Source organism: Onychomys torridus, chromosome 3, assembly GCF_903995425.1.
Source record: "Onychomys torridus chromosome 3, mOncTor1.1, whole genome shotgun sequence".
Lineage (NCBI taxonomy): Eukaryota > Metazoa > Chordata > Mammalia > Rodentia > Cricetidae > Onychomys > Onychomys torridus.
Genome location: NC_050445.1, coordinates 129,238,132 through 129,256,176, shown reverse-complemented (window position 1 = coordinate 129,256,176; position 18,045 = coordinate 129,238,132). Strand labels below are relative to the sequence as shown.

The 18,045-nt window shown below is 39.9% G+C and overlaps 1 pseudogene; it reads right to left on the bottom strand.

Moving 5' to 3' along the window:
• Window positions 1–7,730, bottom strand: part of LOC118580193 — a 29,342-nt pseudogene extending 21,612 nt beyond the window's left edge.
• Between the last annotated feature and the right edge of the window lie 10,315 nt (window positions 7,731–18,045).

The window sequence follows — 18,045 nt, the reverse complement described above, 5'->3', positions numbered from 1 at the left end:
GGTGTGGCTATGTTGGAATGGATATGGCCTTGTTAGAAGAAATGTGTCATTGTGGGGGCAGGCTTTGAGATTTCTTATGCTCAGAATACCTCCCAGTGTCTCAAGTCCACTTCTTGCTGCCTGAATATAGGACTCTCAGCTACTTCTCCATCACTTTGTTCTATCCCCTGGAACTGGAGTCAAAGATAGCTGTGGGTCACCATGTGGTTGCTGAGAATCAAACCCAGGTCCTCTTCAAGAGCAACAAGTGCTCTTAGCCAATTGTCATTCTCTCCAGTTCCATGAACCACTTTTAAATATATATTATCTCCAATTTTCAAAATAAACTCAATGTAATAAAACTAATACTCCTGACAGAGTTTCTAAAGTTGATTAACTCAGTCCAGAAATTATGTAGAAAAAAAGACAGAAAAACTAAGAAAATATGAAGCCCAGAAATGTGGTATTATGTCTTGTGATGTGTTCTCTTTTGTTCAAAATCATAGTAATTAAGTCTGTAGGTACTCTACATGCACAGATAGACACATATATGATTGAGACATCATTAAACCACAGGAAATAGATCTTACCCACACACAATTAAAAAAAAAACAGAATTGAAGGGAGATAACTATTATTGGGCTGGTTGTTTTGTTTTGCTTCTAAAACTGTGCTATGTGATATAAATTCTTCAATAATACCACTTCTGGAGGCATGTTCAAAACAGCCCTTTACTCTCTCTATAATTTCAAGTCAACTAATCTACATTGCACTTCTCACAGTGTGATTGAATGTCATAGAAGGGTGGTTCTATTTTATTTGATACTTGTAAGGAGATGAATGGGCATAGGAACCAGAAAAAACCTGTGTGAAATGCTACAGACAGTTGAGAGTATAAACACATAGGGCTGAAATTTTAAGGCACAACAGAAAATCATGGTTAGGTAACTTCTTTCTCTGACACATGTGCTCTAGCTTTTGTGAGGAAAACAGGAATGCTTTTTACTGTTAGCTTCTCTCAATAATATTTTCCTGCCATTTAAATGCTGGTGCTTAGAAGCAAATTCCTTGAATCTAAATGATGTGTGGTTGGAATGTCCACAGAAGCTTCTACTCTTCTGTGTGAGTTCCAGATGGTGATACAACTCAGAATCCTCAAAGGAGATGGCTGTGTCTTCTGCAAAGGCAGAAAAGGCATTGGTACTCTGTATGGCTAGAAATGAAGGGGATGGAAAATAAAATACAAAGATGACTCAGTGAGATTTTTTAAACATCCTGTGACATCTCAGAAACAGTTTCAGTGAGTGAGTCAGGAGGAGCAGTGGAGGCAGCCCAGCCTCTTCTGCTTCCATGGAAGTTTATGTTATGACTTGTATCACTGTGCGAAGGGTATAATGACCTTGTTGACAGTAATAACTTGCATTGTCTTCAGGATACAAGCTGCTGATGGTGAGGCAATAATCTGTTCCAGACCCACTGCCACTGAACCTCAATGGGATCCCATCTGCCAAGCTATTTGAATAATAGATCAGGAGTTTAGGAGCTTTTCCTGGTTTCTCCTGGCACCAGTTTAATTTATTATAAATGTTCTGACTGAACTGAAAGCCACAATATTTGAAGAACTGAAGAATCTGAGAAACCATTGTGGTGGGAAGGGAAAGGAAGATGCTAAGTAGGGTAGAGAGTGCACAGGTGACATGAAAGGGGAAGAGAAATACTAGACAGGCAGTGTGAAGTGTGGAGATGCACGGGGGTGGGGCTACAGAGGGAGTCAAGGAAGGGAAACTTATCATTAATCAGTTTATTGAAAAACCCATAAAATGGCTGGGCAGTTATGGTGAACTTATTTAATCCCAGCACTTGGGAGGCAGAACCAGGGGGATCTCTGTGAGTTCAAGGGCCAGCCTGGTTTACAGAGTGAGGTCCAGGATGGGCACCAAAACTACACAGAGAAATCCTGTCTCAAAATAACAAAGAAGGACATAAAATAACCTATTATTTGATAATTTTCATAAGTGTCCTTACTAATATAAAAGAGTTTAAGTAGAGTTAACCTACATTGGGCATTATGCTCACCCCAGAATCTGTAGTTTGCCAAATAAAAATCCCTGAGCCAGGATTGGGATACTTCTTTTCAAGACATTGATCAGAGATACACTGAAGAGCCCCAAAGAAGTGAGGGTGATTTTGATTGTTCTTAGTTACTGCAGTGGTTTGAATGACAAGGTACCCCAGAAGTTCAAGTGTTTGAATACTTGGTTCCCAGTTACTCTCACTGTGCATATTTGTCACTGTATTTACCCAGGTAGAGAGTATTTAAACAGATACAAAGTCAGCTATTCTCTCTTCATGCTCAGCTGATCTAATGCCCTTGATCCCTCTTCATATTGCTGCTTCTTACATAATGAAAGGATATAGGTATTGGCAGATGGTTCCTAGGGAATAGCCACATCTGTGCTTGTCTACCAGTCTCAAGTTTAATCTACTCCCTAGATGTTTCAGTCTGATCCTCCTACACATACTTGGGAATCCGGCTGTACTGTTACCCAAACTAAAAACACATGAGGCAACTGAGCATTCTAAGGCAAGATTTTTCTTGGAGTTTGTATCACAGTGGTAGAAATAGACATAGTATGCATCTGATTATAAACTTCCATGTAACTCTAGCTCACTCAGCTGATTTGCAGTATGAAATTGGTCATTGACTTGCTGTCATGGAATTGGTCTGTGATGCCAAGAAACTGGTTGGAATCTCTATAGAGCTGGGGAGACTGGACCAGGTTCAGCATGTACCAATCTAAACTGTGTTTCCATTAATCTGTGTAAGATCCTGACTGACTTGGTACCCAGATATGGAAACAGTTTCTCCAGGGCAGAGTGAGTACAATCTGGGTTATCATGATATTAACCCTAGATATTAAAAGTATAATAAGAGAAAAATGCTATTTAATATACAGACATAGAAAATATTTAGAAATTATTTGCTCTTATTATTTATTTCCTACTGATTATGTTCAAAGCTTTGGGTCATATTCTAAAAAGTTGTTCATTCAAAAAGAAGAAAATACAGAGATTTACATGTTATAAAGCATGCTCCAGAATTAACATGTACCATAGTCTTCTATCTGTGGTAGATCTATGACCAGAACACAAATTCTGATTCATTCTGGCTTCTCTCTCAGTAACATATGTAAACCCAAAGAACCATGGGACCTAGCTGCCATCTCACACACTGACAGATCATGGTTGAGCAGTGGTGGAGTCTCACAGCCCATTTTATGCTAGTCATCTATTTTAGTTAGTGTTTCTATTGTGCAAAAAAAAAATAGGGGTAAAGGTTTTCATTTGGATTATTCTTTAACATTGTTGTTCATCACTGAAGGAAGTCAGGACATGAACTCAAACAGGGCAGGATCCTGGAGGGAGGAGTTGATGCAGAGGTCATGGAAGGAAGCAGCTTACTAGCTTGCTTTTCCTGACTTGCTCATCCTGCTTTCTATTAGAACTCAGGACTACCAACTCAAAGATGGCACCACCCCCTATGGGCTTGGCCTTCTCCCATTGGTCACTAATTGAGAAAATGCTTCATAGCTGGATCTCAGGTAGGCATTCCCACAACTAAGGCTCCTTTCTCTCTGATGACTTTAGCATGTTTCAAGTTGACACACAAAACCAGTAAGTACAGCATCCATCTTGGTACCCATTAGCCATCTGTCCATAACACCAGTCCCTGAAAAATAAATTTCTAGTAACTTGAACACTTTTGTCAAGCTTGAAGATCTGAGTTTGATACCTGTAACTAAGTGAAAAGAGGGAACTGGCTCAGCTCGAATGAGGAGTCCTTTGATACCCACATATGTGCTGGGATGTGTGCACCCTTCAAACACACAATAAGTTAATATAATTTTAAGTGAATGCATATGAGCTAGAGAGATGGCTCAGTGGTTAAAAGTGCTTGTTGCTTTTCCAGAAGATACCTGTTTTTAATTTGCAGAGCCCACATTTGGTGGCTCACACCTACCAGTAACAACATCTACAATGGAGTCAGTGCCCTCTTCTGGCATCTATGGGTACTTTCACACCTGTGTACCTACTCACAGAGAGACATATGCTCAAAATGTAAAAGATAATAAGTATTTAAATTTACTTCATTTTTAAAAGATTGTCCATTCTCCAAAAGTGAATTCTTAGCGTCTTAATTTAAACAAAAATCATTTGACAGAATACTTCTAGCCTGTCTAATATACTCCATTAGTCTATGTGTTTATTTTATGTCTGTACAATACTGACCTACTACACCTTTGCAGTATATTTACAGGTATGGTAAATCAGATCTCCTGGTTTATTATTTGTACTTAAAATTACTTTGAACATTTAAAGTGTTTTGTAATTATGTATGATTTGGGGCTGTTTTAGAAAGTTTTGTAAATAGTATCATTATTTTGAAAGGAATTACAGTGAATTTGTAAATAATTTTAATAGTATTGACCATTCCAATCTGTTAATAACCCATGTCAGCTATGGATATCTGTATGCTATGAATGTGTTGCTTTGATTGGTTAAAAAATAAAGTGCTGGTTGGCCAGTAGGCAGGCAGGAAGTATAGGATGGACAAAGAGAGAGGAGAATTCTGGGAACAGGAGGTCTGAGTCAGGAGATGCTGCCAGCTGCCCTAATGAGAAGCAAGATGTGAAGGCAGAACTGGGAAAAGGTACCAAATCAAGTGGCTAAATATAAGTAAGAATTATGGGTTAATTTAAGTGTAAGAGCTAGTCAGTAATAAGCTTGAGCAAATGGCCATACAAATCATGAATGATATAAGCCCCTGTGTGTTTACTTGGGTCCAAGCAGCTGCGGGACTGTCAGGAGAGAGAGATTTGTCCTGACCGCATGCAGGCTGGGACACAGGAAAACTGTAGCTACACATGTCTTCCTTCTAACTTTATATTTTAGGATTTTGCATCCATGTATTATATGGTATAGTCATATGCTGGTTAATTCATCAACTTAACACAAGCTTGGCTTATCTGGGAGAAAAGAGCCTGGACAATGGACTTGATTCCATCAGATTGACCTATTCATGTTGCAGAATATTTGATCACACTGTGAATTCCAATGCATTATTTACTGGAAAAAACCTGCTTCTATTTGTGGTGTGGTTCAGCCCTAGCACACATTTAGTCCAAAAGCTTACAGTTGAAAATTGTAAACAGGATTATATAAAATTAATTAGGAGGAGCAAGCAACCAGTTGACAGAATTAAAAAAAAAAACATAGCATGTAAGAGGGAATCATTATATATATTCAAGGAGGGGGGGGAGGGAAGATGCACAGGAAGTAGACAGAAGGGACACCCTGTCAGTTGGAGAAGTTTTCTTTGAACCAGCACAGAAGAAAGATTTTTTTTATGGGATGACAACAGAGGAAAAAGCAGCTGGGTGCTTTCTCTGCTTCTGTAACTATCAGGTTATTACCCAAGCATCTGGCTCCTGAGTCTTTATTGGTAAAATCAAATGATTGAGATTTAATTGAACACAACATATGGGCAAGTCTGTGAAACATTTTCATGATTGGGGGTTGATGTGGGAGGGCCCTGTCCACTGGCAGTGGTGCCATCTCTGGTCAGGTGGCCCTGGAATGTATAAGAAAGATAATTGAGCAAGTCACAAGGAATAACCTTTAAGCAGCATTCCTCTGTGGTAACTACTTTAATTAATGTTTCCAGTTTACTGCTTGAGTTCCTGCCTCAACCTCTCTCAATGATGAGCTGTAAGCCCATGTGGATATATAACCTCAATAAACTCTTTCTTCTCCAAAATGGTTTTGAACAGTCAGTTTTTTATCACATGAGCAGAAATGTAGCTGGAACAAGGCATTTTCTCCTTTGGTTAAATATATTGCTAAGCCTCCATCATCTACTCTTCCCATTACCCCTTTTTTCTCAATCCTGTGGTTTGCTTATTTGTTTTTTATTTCTTTTCACTTTATCATTGCTGTCAAGTAGCAATGCTCTGCATATTTTTGGATGTTGAGTTGTATTCTGAAATGTGGCCAAATTCTTTGATTGTTTGTGAGTGCCTTTACACACAAACCAAATACTCAGATGCTAGGTTGCTGGGTTCTCTTGTCTTTGAGGTGTTAGATGTCCACTAATTAATAGGCTACAGGTGACAGAATTATACCTTTCCCTTGCCCTGGTATGCCTGATAAGTGACTTCACCAAAGAGGAAGTTTCTATTTTCATTCCTTAATGAGGCAACAATGCAATTTGGTTGCCCTCTGAGTTTTCTTTAATCTGTTAATGGACACATTTTGGTGCTTCCTATGAGGAATAGTTAATAAATTAATGACACAAAAAATAAATAACAAATCACTTTCCAAACATTTATATCCTTAATGATACAAATGAGCAAAAACATCCATGTTTTTGAGGTTCATTCTCTGAGCAAATGTATAGAAGGGAGCACAAGGGGACTGCATGTTAATATACCCTCCAGACGTGCAAAAACATGACCAGAAGCACTTTAAATGTTTCAGTCTAAATGGATTTGTAAATTTGGACACTCTCTGAGGCAGAACATTATGATGCTGTAAGCACCTGGTAGAGGTAATGAACTCCATGACACAAAAGAGGCTTTGAGCTCTCATCCTAGTCAGGCCAAGAATAAAACCCCAATGTAGGGAAACGATGTTCCACCCAGGCCCAGTCCTGTACCTTTCGCCAGCTATCCACAAGCTCTCCTATGCTAAAACAACTAAGGGGTTACTCCATTCATTACCCTGTATCTCTCATGTTCTGTTCATCTCTGGAAATGACCTCAGAATACTGCTGGAAGGGTATTGTCTGTGAGACTTTACTTTCTCTGGTTTCCTGTTGAGTTGGTCAATAAAGATGCTTGCTGAAATGTGAAGTCAAACAAAAGGATTTTCCCATCCATCAGCACCTGTGGGAAACCATATGAGGCAAGGACTGAACCTCTCCTATCATATGCCACATGAAGCCTGAAGCATCAGCAGTGTCTCCTTGAACTTTCCAGATGTATCCAAGGATCACATGGTTAGGCAGTTTATTCCCTGTTATGGTGGATGCACACTAAGTGCTGGCAGAGGACCACTGAGAGAAGGATTACTATGCAGATATCTGGACACTTTGAAGCAAAACTATTTCTTGACATGCAAGCCATATAAGCACATATAAAACAAGGAGCAGCAGCTGGGGCAGCACAGCCTCCAACCTCTACTTCCCTCCGTGGTTTATGTCATGGCTTGTATCACTGTGGGAGGAGCTCTGTGATGCTGCAAACAATAATAAGTTCCAACATGTTCAGGCTCCAGGCTGCTGATGGTTAGAGTGAAACTTTTCCCAGAGTGCTGGCCACTGAACCTTGATGAGTCACCAGATCTCCAACTAGTTACATAATAGATCAAAAGTGTAGGAGCTTGTCCTGATTTCTGCTGGTACCAGCTTAGGTCATCGCTAATGTCCTCACTTGACAGGCAATTGATTGTAACTCTGTCTCCTAGAGATACTGACAGGAAGGTTTGAGACTGTGTCACTTGAATGTCACATCTGACACCTGAAAATGGAAAAACAAACAAATAACACAATTAACAATGTTATATTAGGAATTCATTGATTTGTAGGGAAGTGATGGCTACTCAGAGCTGAATAAATTTTCTATCCTGTGCAACTTACCTGAGAGCCAGAATAGCCAAATTGCCAGGATCTGTGCAGGAGCCTTCATGGCCATGCTGTGTCCTGAGTGTGACTGACTCCTACAGGGACTGAAGAGCCAGCTAAGAATCTGTCACTTAAGTGGGATATGATCTGGACACAAGCAAATCAGCCCAGTTTGCCAGGCCTAGGGACAGCTGCAAGATTTGCTCAGTTCAGTAACACAGGAAGTCTCAGTCTATAGGGACCCTCCTTCCGACCTGGGAGACACACATTGGCTGCTGAGAAAGTGTTTCCCCATGGGGACTGCAGGATATAATTAGACTAGTATCCATTATATAAATGTTTTTGTTTTGTTTTGTTTATCATTGCATGGATAAAATCATATTTTTCTTTCCAACTTATTTTTCTCCTTTTTTTATTTATTATATTTGTGTTTTATTTTTTACACATAAGGCAAAGGTTCCCCTGTCCTCCCCCCTCCCGTCCCCACTTCTACTCCCCCCCCAACCACTCCCCTCCATTCCCATTTCCTCCAGGGCCAAGACTCCCCTGGGGATTCAATTCAACCTGCTGGATTCAGTACAGGCAGGTCCAGTCCCTTCCATTCAGGCAGAGCAAAGTGTCCCTGTGTAAGCCCAAGGTTCCAAACAGCCAGCTGATGCACTAAGGATAGGTCCGGGTCCCACTGCCTTGGTGCCTCCCAAACAGTTCAAGTTATTCAATTGTCTCACTTTTCCAGAGGGCCTGATCCAGTTGTGGCTCCACAGCCTTTGGCTCATAATTCATGTGTTTCCATTAATTTGGCTATTTGTCCCTGTGCTTTTCCAATCTTGGTCTCAATCATTCACACTCTTACACTCCCTCCACTTCCTTGATAATTGGAGTCCTGGAGCTCCACCTGGGGCCTGGCCATTGCAGAGATCTACTTCTTTCAGTTACTGGATGAGGGTTCCAGCATGACAGTTAGGGTATTTGGCCATCTGATCAACAGACTAGGTCAAATCAGGCTTTCTCTCAACCATTGCCAGTAGTCTACAGTGGATGTATAATTGTGGATTTCTGAGGACCTTGCTAGCACTTTGCTTCTTCCTGTTCCCATGTGGTCATCATTTATCAGAGTCTGTTATTCCTTGTTCTCCCTTTCTGTTCTTGATCCAGCTGGGATCTCCTGATCCCCTAAGCTCTAATTCCCTTGAAACTTGCCCTTCATTATTCCCACTCTCTTCCAGGTTGTACATGTAGATCAAATCCATTTCTCTGTAATTGGGCTATCCCTGTGTCTTTCTTAGGGTCCTGTTTTTTATGTAGCCTCCCTGGAGTTGTGAGTAGCAGTCTAGTCATTTTTGTTTTACATCTAGTATCCAACAATGAGTGAGTACATATCAGGTTTGCCTTTCTGAGTCAGGGATACCTCACTCAGGATGTTTTTTTTCTAGATCCATTCATTTTCTTAAAAACCTCATGGATATCATTGTTTTTCTCTCCTGAGCAGTTCTCCACTGTGTATTTGTACCAAATTTTCTTTATCCATTCTTCAGTTGAAGGGCATCTAGGTTGTTTCCAGGTTCTGGCTATTACAAACAATGCTGATATGAACATAGCTGAGCAAATGCCCTTGTGGTATGATTGAGCATTCCTTGGGTATATGCCCAAGAATGCTACAGCTGGCTCTTGGGGGAGAAGGATTCCCAATTTTCTAAGGAAGCTCCTTATTGATTTCCAAAGTGGCTGTACAAGCTTGCATTCCCATCAGCAGTGGAGGAGATTTTCCCTTGCTCCACATCCTTCCCGGCATAAGCTGTCTTCTGTGATTTGATCTTAACTATTCCAACAGGTGTAAGGTGGTACCTCAGAGTCGTTTTTATTTGCATTTACCAGATAATTATGGATGTTGAGCAATTCCTTAAATGTCTTTCAGCCATTTGAACTTCCTCTGTTGAGAATTCTGTTTAGTTCTATAGCCCATTTCTTAATTGGACTGTTGGGCATTTTGATGTCTAATTTCTTGAGTTCTTTATATATTCTGGATATCAGCCCTCTGTCAGATGTGGGATTGGTGAAGACCTTTTCCCATTCTGTAGGCTGTGGCTTTTTCTTGTTGAGTGTGTCCTTTGCTCTACAAAAGCTTCTCAGTTTCAACAGGTCCCATTGATTGATTGTTCCTCTCAGTGTCTGTGCTACTAGTGTTATATTTAGAAAGTGATCTCCTATGCCAATGTGTTCAAGAGTACTTCCTACTTTCTCATCTATCAGGTTCAGGGTAGCTGGATTTATGTTGAGGTCTATGATTCACTTGGACTTAAGTTTTGTGCACGGTGACAGATATGGACCTATTTGCAGCCTTCTACATGTTGACATCTAGTTATGCCAGCACCATTTGTTGAAGATGCTTTCTTTTTTCCACTGTACCATTTTGGCTTCTTTGTCAAAAATTATATGTTCATAGGTGTGCAGGTTAATTTCAGGGTCTTCAATTCAATTTCATTGGTCCACATTTCAGTTTTTATGCAAGTACCAAGCTGTTTTTATTATGGTAGCTTTATAGTAGAGCTTGAGGTCAGGGATGGTCATGCCTCCAGAGGTTGTTTTATTGTACAGCATTGTTTTGGCTATCCTAGTTTTTTGTTTATTTGTTTGTTTATTTTTCCATATGAAATTGAGTATTATTATTTCCAGATCTGTGAAGAATTGTGTTGGTAATTTGATTGGGATTGCATTGAATCTGTAGATTGCTTTTGTAAGATGACCATTTTTACTATGTTAATCCTTCCTATCCATGAGCATGGGAGATCTTTCCATTATCTGACATCTTCAATTTCTTTTTTCAGGGACTTAAAGTTCTTGTCATATAGGTCCTTCACATGCTTAGTTAGAGTAACCCCAAGGTATTTTGTTTCATTTGTGGCTATTGTAAAGGGTGATGTATCTCTGATTTCCTTGTCAGCCTGTTTGTCTATTGTATATAGGAGGTCTGCTGATTTTTTTGAGTGGATCTTGTATCCTGCTATGCTGCTGAAGGTGTTTATAAGCTCTATCATTTCCTTGGTTGAATTTTTGGGTTCACTCATGTACACTATCATGTCATCTGCAAATAGAGAAAGCCTGACTTCTTCCTTTCCAATTTGTATCCCCTTAATCTCCTTATGTTGTATTATAGCTCTGGCTAGAACTTCAAGTACTATATTGAATAAGTATGGGTAGAGGGGACAGCCTTGAGTTATTCCTTATGTTAGTGGTATTGCTTTGATTTTCTCTCCATTTAATTTGATGTTAGCTGTTTGCATGCTATAGGTTGCTTTTATTATGTTCAGGTATGTTCCCTATATTCCTGATCGCTCCAAGACCTTTATCATGAAGGGGTGTTGGATTTTGTCAAATGACTTTTCTGCATCTAGTGAGATAATAATGTGGTTTATTTTCTTTGAGTTTGTTTATATGGTGTATTACATTGACTGACTTTTATATGTTGTACCACCCTTGTATCCCTGGGATGAAGCCTGCTTGATCATGGTGGATAATTGTTTTAATGTGTTCTTGGATTCTGTTTGCCAGAATTTTATTGAGTAATTTTGCATCAATGTTCATGAGGGAGATCGGTCTGTAGTTCTCTTTCTTTGTTGCATCTTTGTTTGGTTTAGGAATCAGGGTAATTGTAGCCTCATAGAAGGAGTTTGGTAATATTCCTCTTCCTTCTATTGTGTGGAACAATTTAAAGTGTATTGGTATTCAGTCTTCTTTGAAGATCTGGAAGAATTCTGCAGTGAAACCATCTGGTCCTGGGATTTTTTTTTTGTTGGGAGACTTTTAAGGACTGATTCTATTTTCTTAGGGGTTATTGGACTATTTAAATGGTTTATCTGGTCTTGATTTAACTTAGGTATGTGGTACCTATCCAGAAAATTACTCATTTCTTTTAGATTTTCCAGTTTTGTGGAGTAGAGGTTTTTGAAGTACGAACTGATCATTCTTTGGATTTCTTCATTGTTGTTATGTCCCCATTTTCATTTCTGATTTTGTTAAATTGGATGCTCTCTCTCTCTCTGTCTTTTGGTTAGTTTGGATAAGGGCTTGTCTATTTTGTTGATCTTCTCAAAGAACCAACTTTTTGTTTCATTAATCCTCTATATTGTTCTCTTTATTTCTATTTTATTGATTTCAGCTCTCAATTTGATAATTTTCTGGTGTCTGCTCCTCCTGGGAGACTTTGCTTCTACCTTTTCAAGGGCTTTCATATGTGCTGTCAAGTCACTAGCATGAGATTTCTCCAGCTTCTTTATGTGGGCATTCAGTGCTATGAATTTCCCTCTTAGCACTGATTTCATAATGTACCATAAGTTTGAGTATGTTTTATATTCATTTTCATTGATCTCTAGGAAGTCTTTAACTTATTTCTTTATTTCTTCCTTAACCCACTGGTGATTCAGTTGAGCATTATTCAGTTTCCATGAGATTGTAGGATTTCTGTAGTTTTTTCTGTTGTTGAAATCTAACTTTAAACCATGGTGGTCTCATAGAACACAGGGGGTTATTCCAATTATTTTGTATCTGTTGAGATTTGCTTTGTGGCCAAGTATGTGGTTGATTTTAAGGAAGGTTCCATGGGGTGCTGAGAAGAAGGTATATTCTTTTTTGTTTGGGTTTAATGTTCTGTAGGTATTGATTAAGTCCACTTGAGCCATAACATCAGTTATTACCATTATGTCTCTGTTATGTTTCAATTTGGCCAGAGGTGAAAGTGGGGTGTTGAAGATTAATGTGTGGGGTTTTGTATGTGATTTAAGCTTTTGTAATGTTTCTTTTACATATGTGGGTGCCCTTGTGTTTTGGGCACAAATGTTCGGATTTGAGACTTCATCTTGTTGGATCTTTCCTTAGATGAGTATGTAATGTCCTTCATCCTGTCTTTTGATTGATTTTAGTTTGAAGTTTATTTTGCTGGATATCAAGATGGCTACACCAGCTTATTTCTTGAGACCATTTGATTGGAATGTCCTTTCCCAGCCTTTTATTCTTAGGAGGTGTCTGTCTTTAAAATTGAGGTGTGCTTCTTGTATGCAGAAAAAAGATGAATCCTATTTTCATATCCATTCTGTTAGTCTGTGTCCTGTTATAGGCACATTAAGTCCATTGATATTAAGGGATATTAATGACCAGTGATTGTTCATTCCTGTTATTATTTTTATTATTTGGTGGTAGTGTGTGTACTTCTCTTCTTTGGTGTTTACTGCTGTGGTGTTATCTATTGCCTATGTTTTCCAGGGTGTATCTACCTTCCTTAGGTTGGCATTTTACTTCTTGTGCTTTCTGTAGGGCTGGGTTTGTGGATAAGTATTATTTAAATTTGTTTTTTCTTGGAAGGTCTTGTTCCCTCCATCTATGATGATTGAAAGTTTTGCTGGGTATATTAGTCTATGCTGGCATCCATGGTCTCTTAGTGTCTGCATTAAATCTGTCTAGGTCCTTCTGGCTTTCAAAGTCTCCATTGAGAAATTGGGTGTTATTCTGATGGGTTAGCCTTTATAAGTCACTTGGCCTTTTTCCTTTGCTGCCCTTAATATTCTTTCTTTATTCTATATGTTTATTTGTTTAATTAGTATGTGGCAAGGTGACTTTTTTGTGGAGTCTAGTCTGTTTGGTGTTCTATACGCTTCTTTTATCTTCATAGACATTTCATTCTTTAAGTTGGGAAAGTTTTCTTCTATGATCTTGTTAAATATATTTTCAGTGCCTTTGAGTTGGTATTCTTCTCCTTCCTCTATCCCTATTATTCATAGGTTTGGTCTTTTCATGGTGTCCCAAATTTCTTGGACATTTTGGGTCATGACTTTGTTGGTTTTAGTGTTTTCTTTGACTGATGACTCTACTGTATCTTCAACACCAGAGATCCTCTCTGCCATCTCTTGCATTCTGCTAGTTATACTTGCATCTGAAGTTTTTGTTTGTGAATTGAGATTTTCTATTCCTTCTGCTAGTGTCTTCTTCATTTTTTCTATTTCCCTCTTCAGGTTTTGGACTATTTCCCTTGTTTGTTCCTGATTTTCTTTCAGGGACTTATTGTTTTCTTCTGCTTTAATTGTCCTTTCCTCTAGTTTTTTATAGCATTCTTCCCAGTTTTTGTTTGTCTATTCCTCCACTTTATTTTTGATTTCTTCTATATAAGGCTCTAGCCTCTTCATAATGTTACTTATAAGGTTGTTTTCTTCTTCTTCTTCCATTCCATGATGTTCAGGTCTACCTGCTGGAAAAGAACTAGGTTCTGGTGATGCTGTATTTCTCTTTATTTTGTTGTATGTACTTCTGTCTTGGCGTCTGCCCATCTCCTTGTGGGTTCGTTCTTGTTCTTGTCAGTGTACTTGGTCCAGACAGAGCTGACAGATGTAGGGAGCCTCTCTCTGGTCCAGATGGAGGCTCTGGGCCCAATGGGAGCTCTGGTCCAGATGAGAGTGCTTGGGGGCTGGACTCTGAGTCTCAGGAAGTCCCTGGGATCTCCTTTTGTTGTCCAGATGGGAGCTCTTCTTGTCCAGATGGGAGTACCAGGACAGGATGGAAGCTCTGTTCCAGATGGGAGTTCTGGGGCAGATGGTAGCTGGGGGCTCTCTGGTCAAGATGGGAGATCCAGGATAGGATGCAATACTGGACACTGGTCTCTAAGTGTCCGGGAAGTGGCTGGGGTCTCCAGCAGATGGGTGTGGGTGCAAGGCATTGAGCTTGTAGTGTCCACTGGAGGCTCTCTCTGGTCTCTGGTCCAGATGGAGTTACAGAGCAGATGGGAGCTGGGGACTCATCTCTGAATCTCAGGAAGTGGCTGGGGTTTCGGGCAATTGGGTGTGTGGGCAGGGTGTGGAGACTGCAAGGTCTGCCTGCAGTCTTGGAAAAGGGGAGCCTTCCCACAGGGCCTGCTGATTGGCCGTAAACTGGAGCCAAGTTGGGCAGGTCCTCCCAGGATGGTGCCCAGGGTTGGGACCCAGGGCGGTTGCCTCTATGACTATAATCCCAGGCACTCACCTCTGGTCCAGATGGGAGTTCCAGGGTGGACAAGAGCTGGGGATTGGTCTCTGAGTCTCAGGAAGTGGCTGGGGTCTTGGGCAAATGGGTGTGGGGGCAGTGTGTGGAGACTGCATTCTCTTCCCATTTTTTATTTGTCTGTTCCTCTACTTTATTTTTGATTTCTTCTATATAAGGCTCTAGCCTCTTCATGATGTTACTTATAAGGTTGTTTTCTTCTGTCTCTTCTATTCTGTGATGTTCAGGTCTAGATATTGGAGAAGAGCTAGGTTCTGGTGATGCTGTATTTCTCTTTATTTTGATGTATGTACTTCTGCCTTGACATCTGCCCATCTCCTTGTGGTTTCATTCTTGGTCTTATCAGTGCACTTGGTCCAGACAGAGCTGACAGATTTAGGGAGCCTCTCTCTGGTCTAGATGGGAGCTCTGGTCCATATGTGAGTACTGGTGGGATGGGACCCAGGGGCTGGATTCTGAGTCTCAGAAAGTCCCTGGGGTCTCCTTATCTTTTCCAGATTGGAGCTCCTCTTGTCTGGAGGGTAGTTCTGGGGCAAGATGGAAGCTCTGGTCCAGATGGGGGTTCTGGGGCAGATGGTAGCTGGGGGCTCTGGTCCAGATGGGAGTTCCAGGGAGGATGATAGCTGGGAACCAGTCTCTGATTCTCAGGAAGTGGCTGGGGTCTAGGACAGATGGGTGTGGGGTTCAGGGTGTGGAGATTGCAGGGTCTGCCTGCAGTCTTGGAAAAGGGGAGCCTTCCCACAGGGCCTGTCAAATGGCCAGAAACTCGGGCCAAGTTTGGCAGGTCTTCCCTGGATGGCTGGTGCCCAGGGGTTGGATCTAGAGGCGGGGGGCCTCTCTGACTATAACCCCAGGCATTCACCTCTGGTCCAGATGAGAGTTCCAGGCTTCTTTCTAACTTTGAATATAAGATGGACAGTTGGAGATTTAATTATCTGGAAACTGCAAGAAATTGAAGTTGAGGTCAATGCTTTACTTTCTCTTTTCTAGGATTTTATGAGACAAATCATCAGGACAAGCAATGGACTAAGATGTAACATTGACTCAAAGTTAGATAGGTTGAAGTGAACAAAGGAAGGTCAGTATATATGTATACATTGATAGCTATATGGTAAAATTACAAAATATAAAAATACTGTTTGAAAAACATAGTTTAATGATCTATAGGAAAGGGCCTAGACACTGACTTTTACATCTCAATTGTTACCCTCACATAGGGCTGTCCTCTTTTTCTTGAGGCTCTTTTACACTCAGGCAATTTAGGGATCTTAACTGTTCTCTGTCTTTTGAAAGACTGGCATGTTTCTTTCTCTAAGAACACTAAATAATTCCCTGATCAGTGTCTACTAGACTCTAAGATGACCATTCATGATCTTTCATATTCAAGTTTTTCCATCTTAGAAGCAGAGGTTTTATATAGACTGAGTCTATCCTTGTAGTAACTCTGATCCACAAACTTACAAATTACATATCAAATATCTCTTCTAGTTCTATATCACGCCACAGTATTAGTTTCATGTCAACTTGACACAAACTAAAGTCATCTGATAGGAGGAAACACCAATTGAGTATATGTCTCCATAGGATAATGCTGTATACAATCCTACAGATAATCTTCTTAATCAGTAGTTTATGGGGGAGGGCTCAGCTCACTGTAGATAAGTCTACCTGTGGACTGGAGTGAGGGGAAATTATGATTAGGATGTATATAAATGAATAAATTTAATCAGTTAAAAAAAAAGAGAGAGAAAGGCTCTCTGAGAAGCCTGGGAATGAATGAACAGGAGCAGGTTCATATTTTCTCCAGATTGAGGTTTAGGATAACCTTCCCCATTCACAGTTATTTTCTATAAGGAAAATGTAATTCAGTTGTATTCTTGTTGACTTTGAATTAGAATCTGTCTCCTTCAGAGGTCTCTGCCTGATGTAGCTACAACAAAGAAATCCAGGTTCACAGAGGCTTCCATCTAGGTGAACAAAGAGTACATCTACACTTTTAATGCCTCTGTGAATTAAAAGTTTATCTGTGAATGTGACACTCTGTTAGCTGGGTCTTCATTTGGCATGGTCACTAGGGACTATGATGGTAGGTCAGAACTACTCATCACAGTTAGTCAGCTGGTGTTCCTTCCCTCACCAAATGAGGAGTGCATGCTAATTCCTTGATACTAAAACCCATGAAGTTCATATCAAATCATACAAGGAATAATATGTAACTCTGGTAAGTATCAAATAATTTTATCCTAGGGTACAAATTAATTGGAACAAAAGTGAGCTAGAATATACTATTTGAAATGAGAAAAATAAAAAGTTAATATTTTCAAATATGTTTTATAACTTGATTTATTGTGTAAATCATGGTTTTGTGCTTAAAACTCAGGAAAAACAGTTACAAATATTATAAAAGAAATGTGTGACATTCCTCATCTCAAGTGTTTTATTTGTTTCTTTCTTTTTTTTTTTCTTCTTGGAACAATGAGACATAGGCTGTCATCAGACTAATGATCTTACTGCCTCTGCCTCCCAGAGCTACTAATGCAGGTATTTGCCACAATTTGTGATTCCCTAATTCTTTTTAAAATATCCCTGTGGTGGGTATTGTGTTCCCTGAAATATTGTATGTTCCTCGAACTAAACATATCTGGGGTCAGAGAACAGACAGCCACTAGAACACAGCCAGAAATGATGGCTAGAAAATGGGAAGAGTAAGCCATAACAGAAGTTGGGCGGTGGTGGTACACACCTTTAATACCAGCACTTGGGAGGCAGAGCTAGCTGGATCTCTGAGTTCAAGGCCATTTTAGAAACAGCTAAGCATGGTGACCCACGCCTTTAATCCCAGGGAGTGGGGGCAGAAAGAAAAAGTTATATAAGGCGTGAGGACCAGGAACTAAAGAGGAAAAAGCATGTAGTTATTTAAGCTTTGGAGCTACACAGTTCAGCTGAGATTCACATGTAGGAGGACTCAGAAGCTTCCAGCCTGAGGAAACAGGATCACCTGAGGAACCAGCAAGGTGAGATAGATGTGGCTTTTTCTGCTTCTCTGATCTTCCGGCATTCACCCAAATAACTAGCCTCGGATTTGAGTTTCATTAATAAGAACTTTTAAGATTCCTACTACATATCCCTACTTGGATATTTTCTTAATTCTTAAATATCTTTCCTTTTTCCTTGGATATTTAATTGCAGATGATGGTGAATGTTGATTAAAAACTACCTCTTTGATCTAGTGTGAGATTTACCTAAATTCATTCTATAGATACACACAAAAATGTAGACAACCTTATAGAGAACACACACATTTTGATCCTAAGGGATGAGGCAAGATCCCAGAAACTTTACTGTTAGAGTTTCTAGTGCACTGA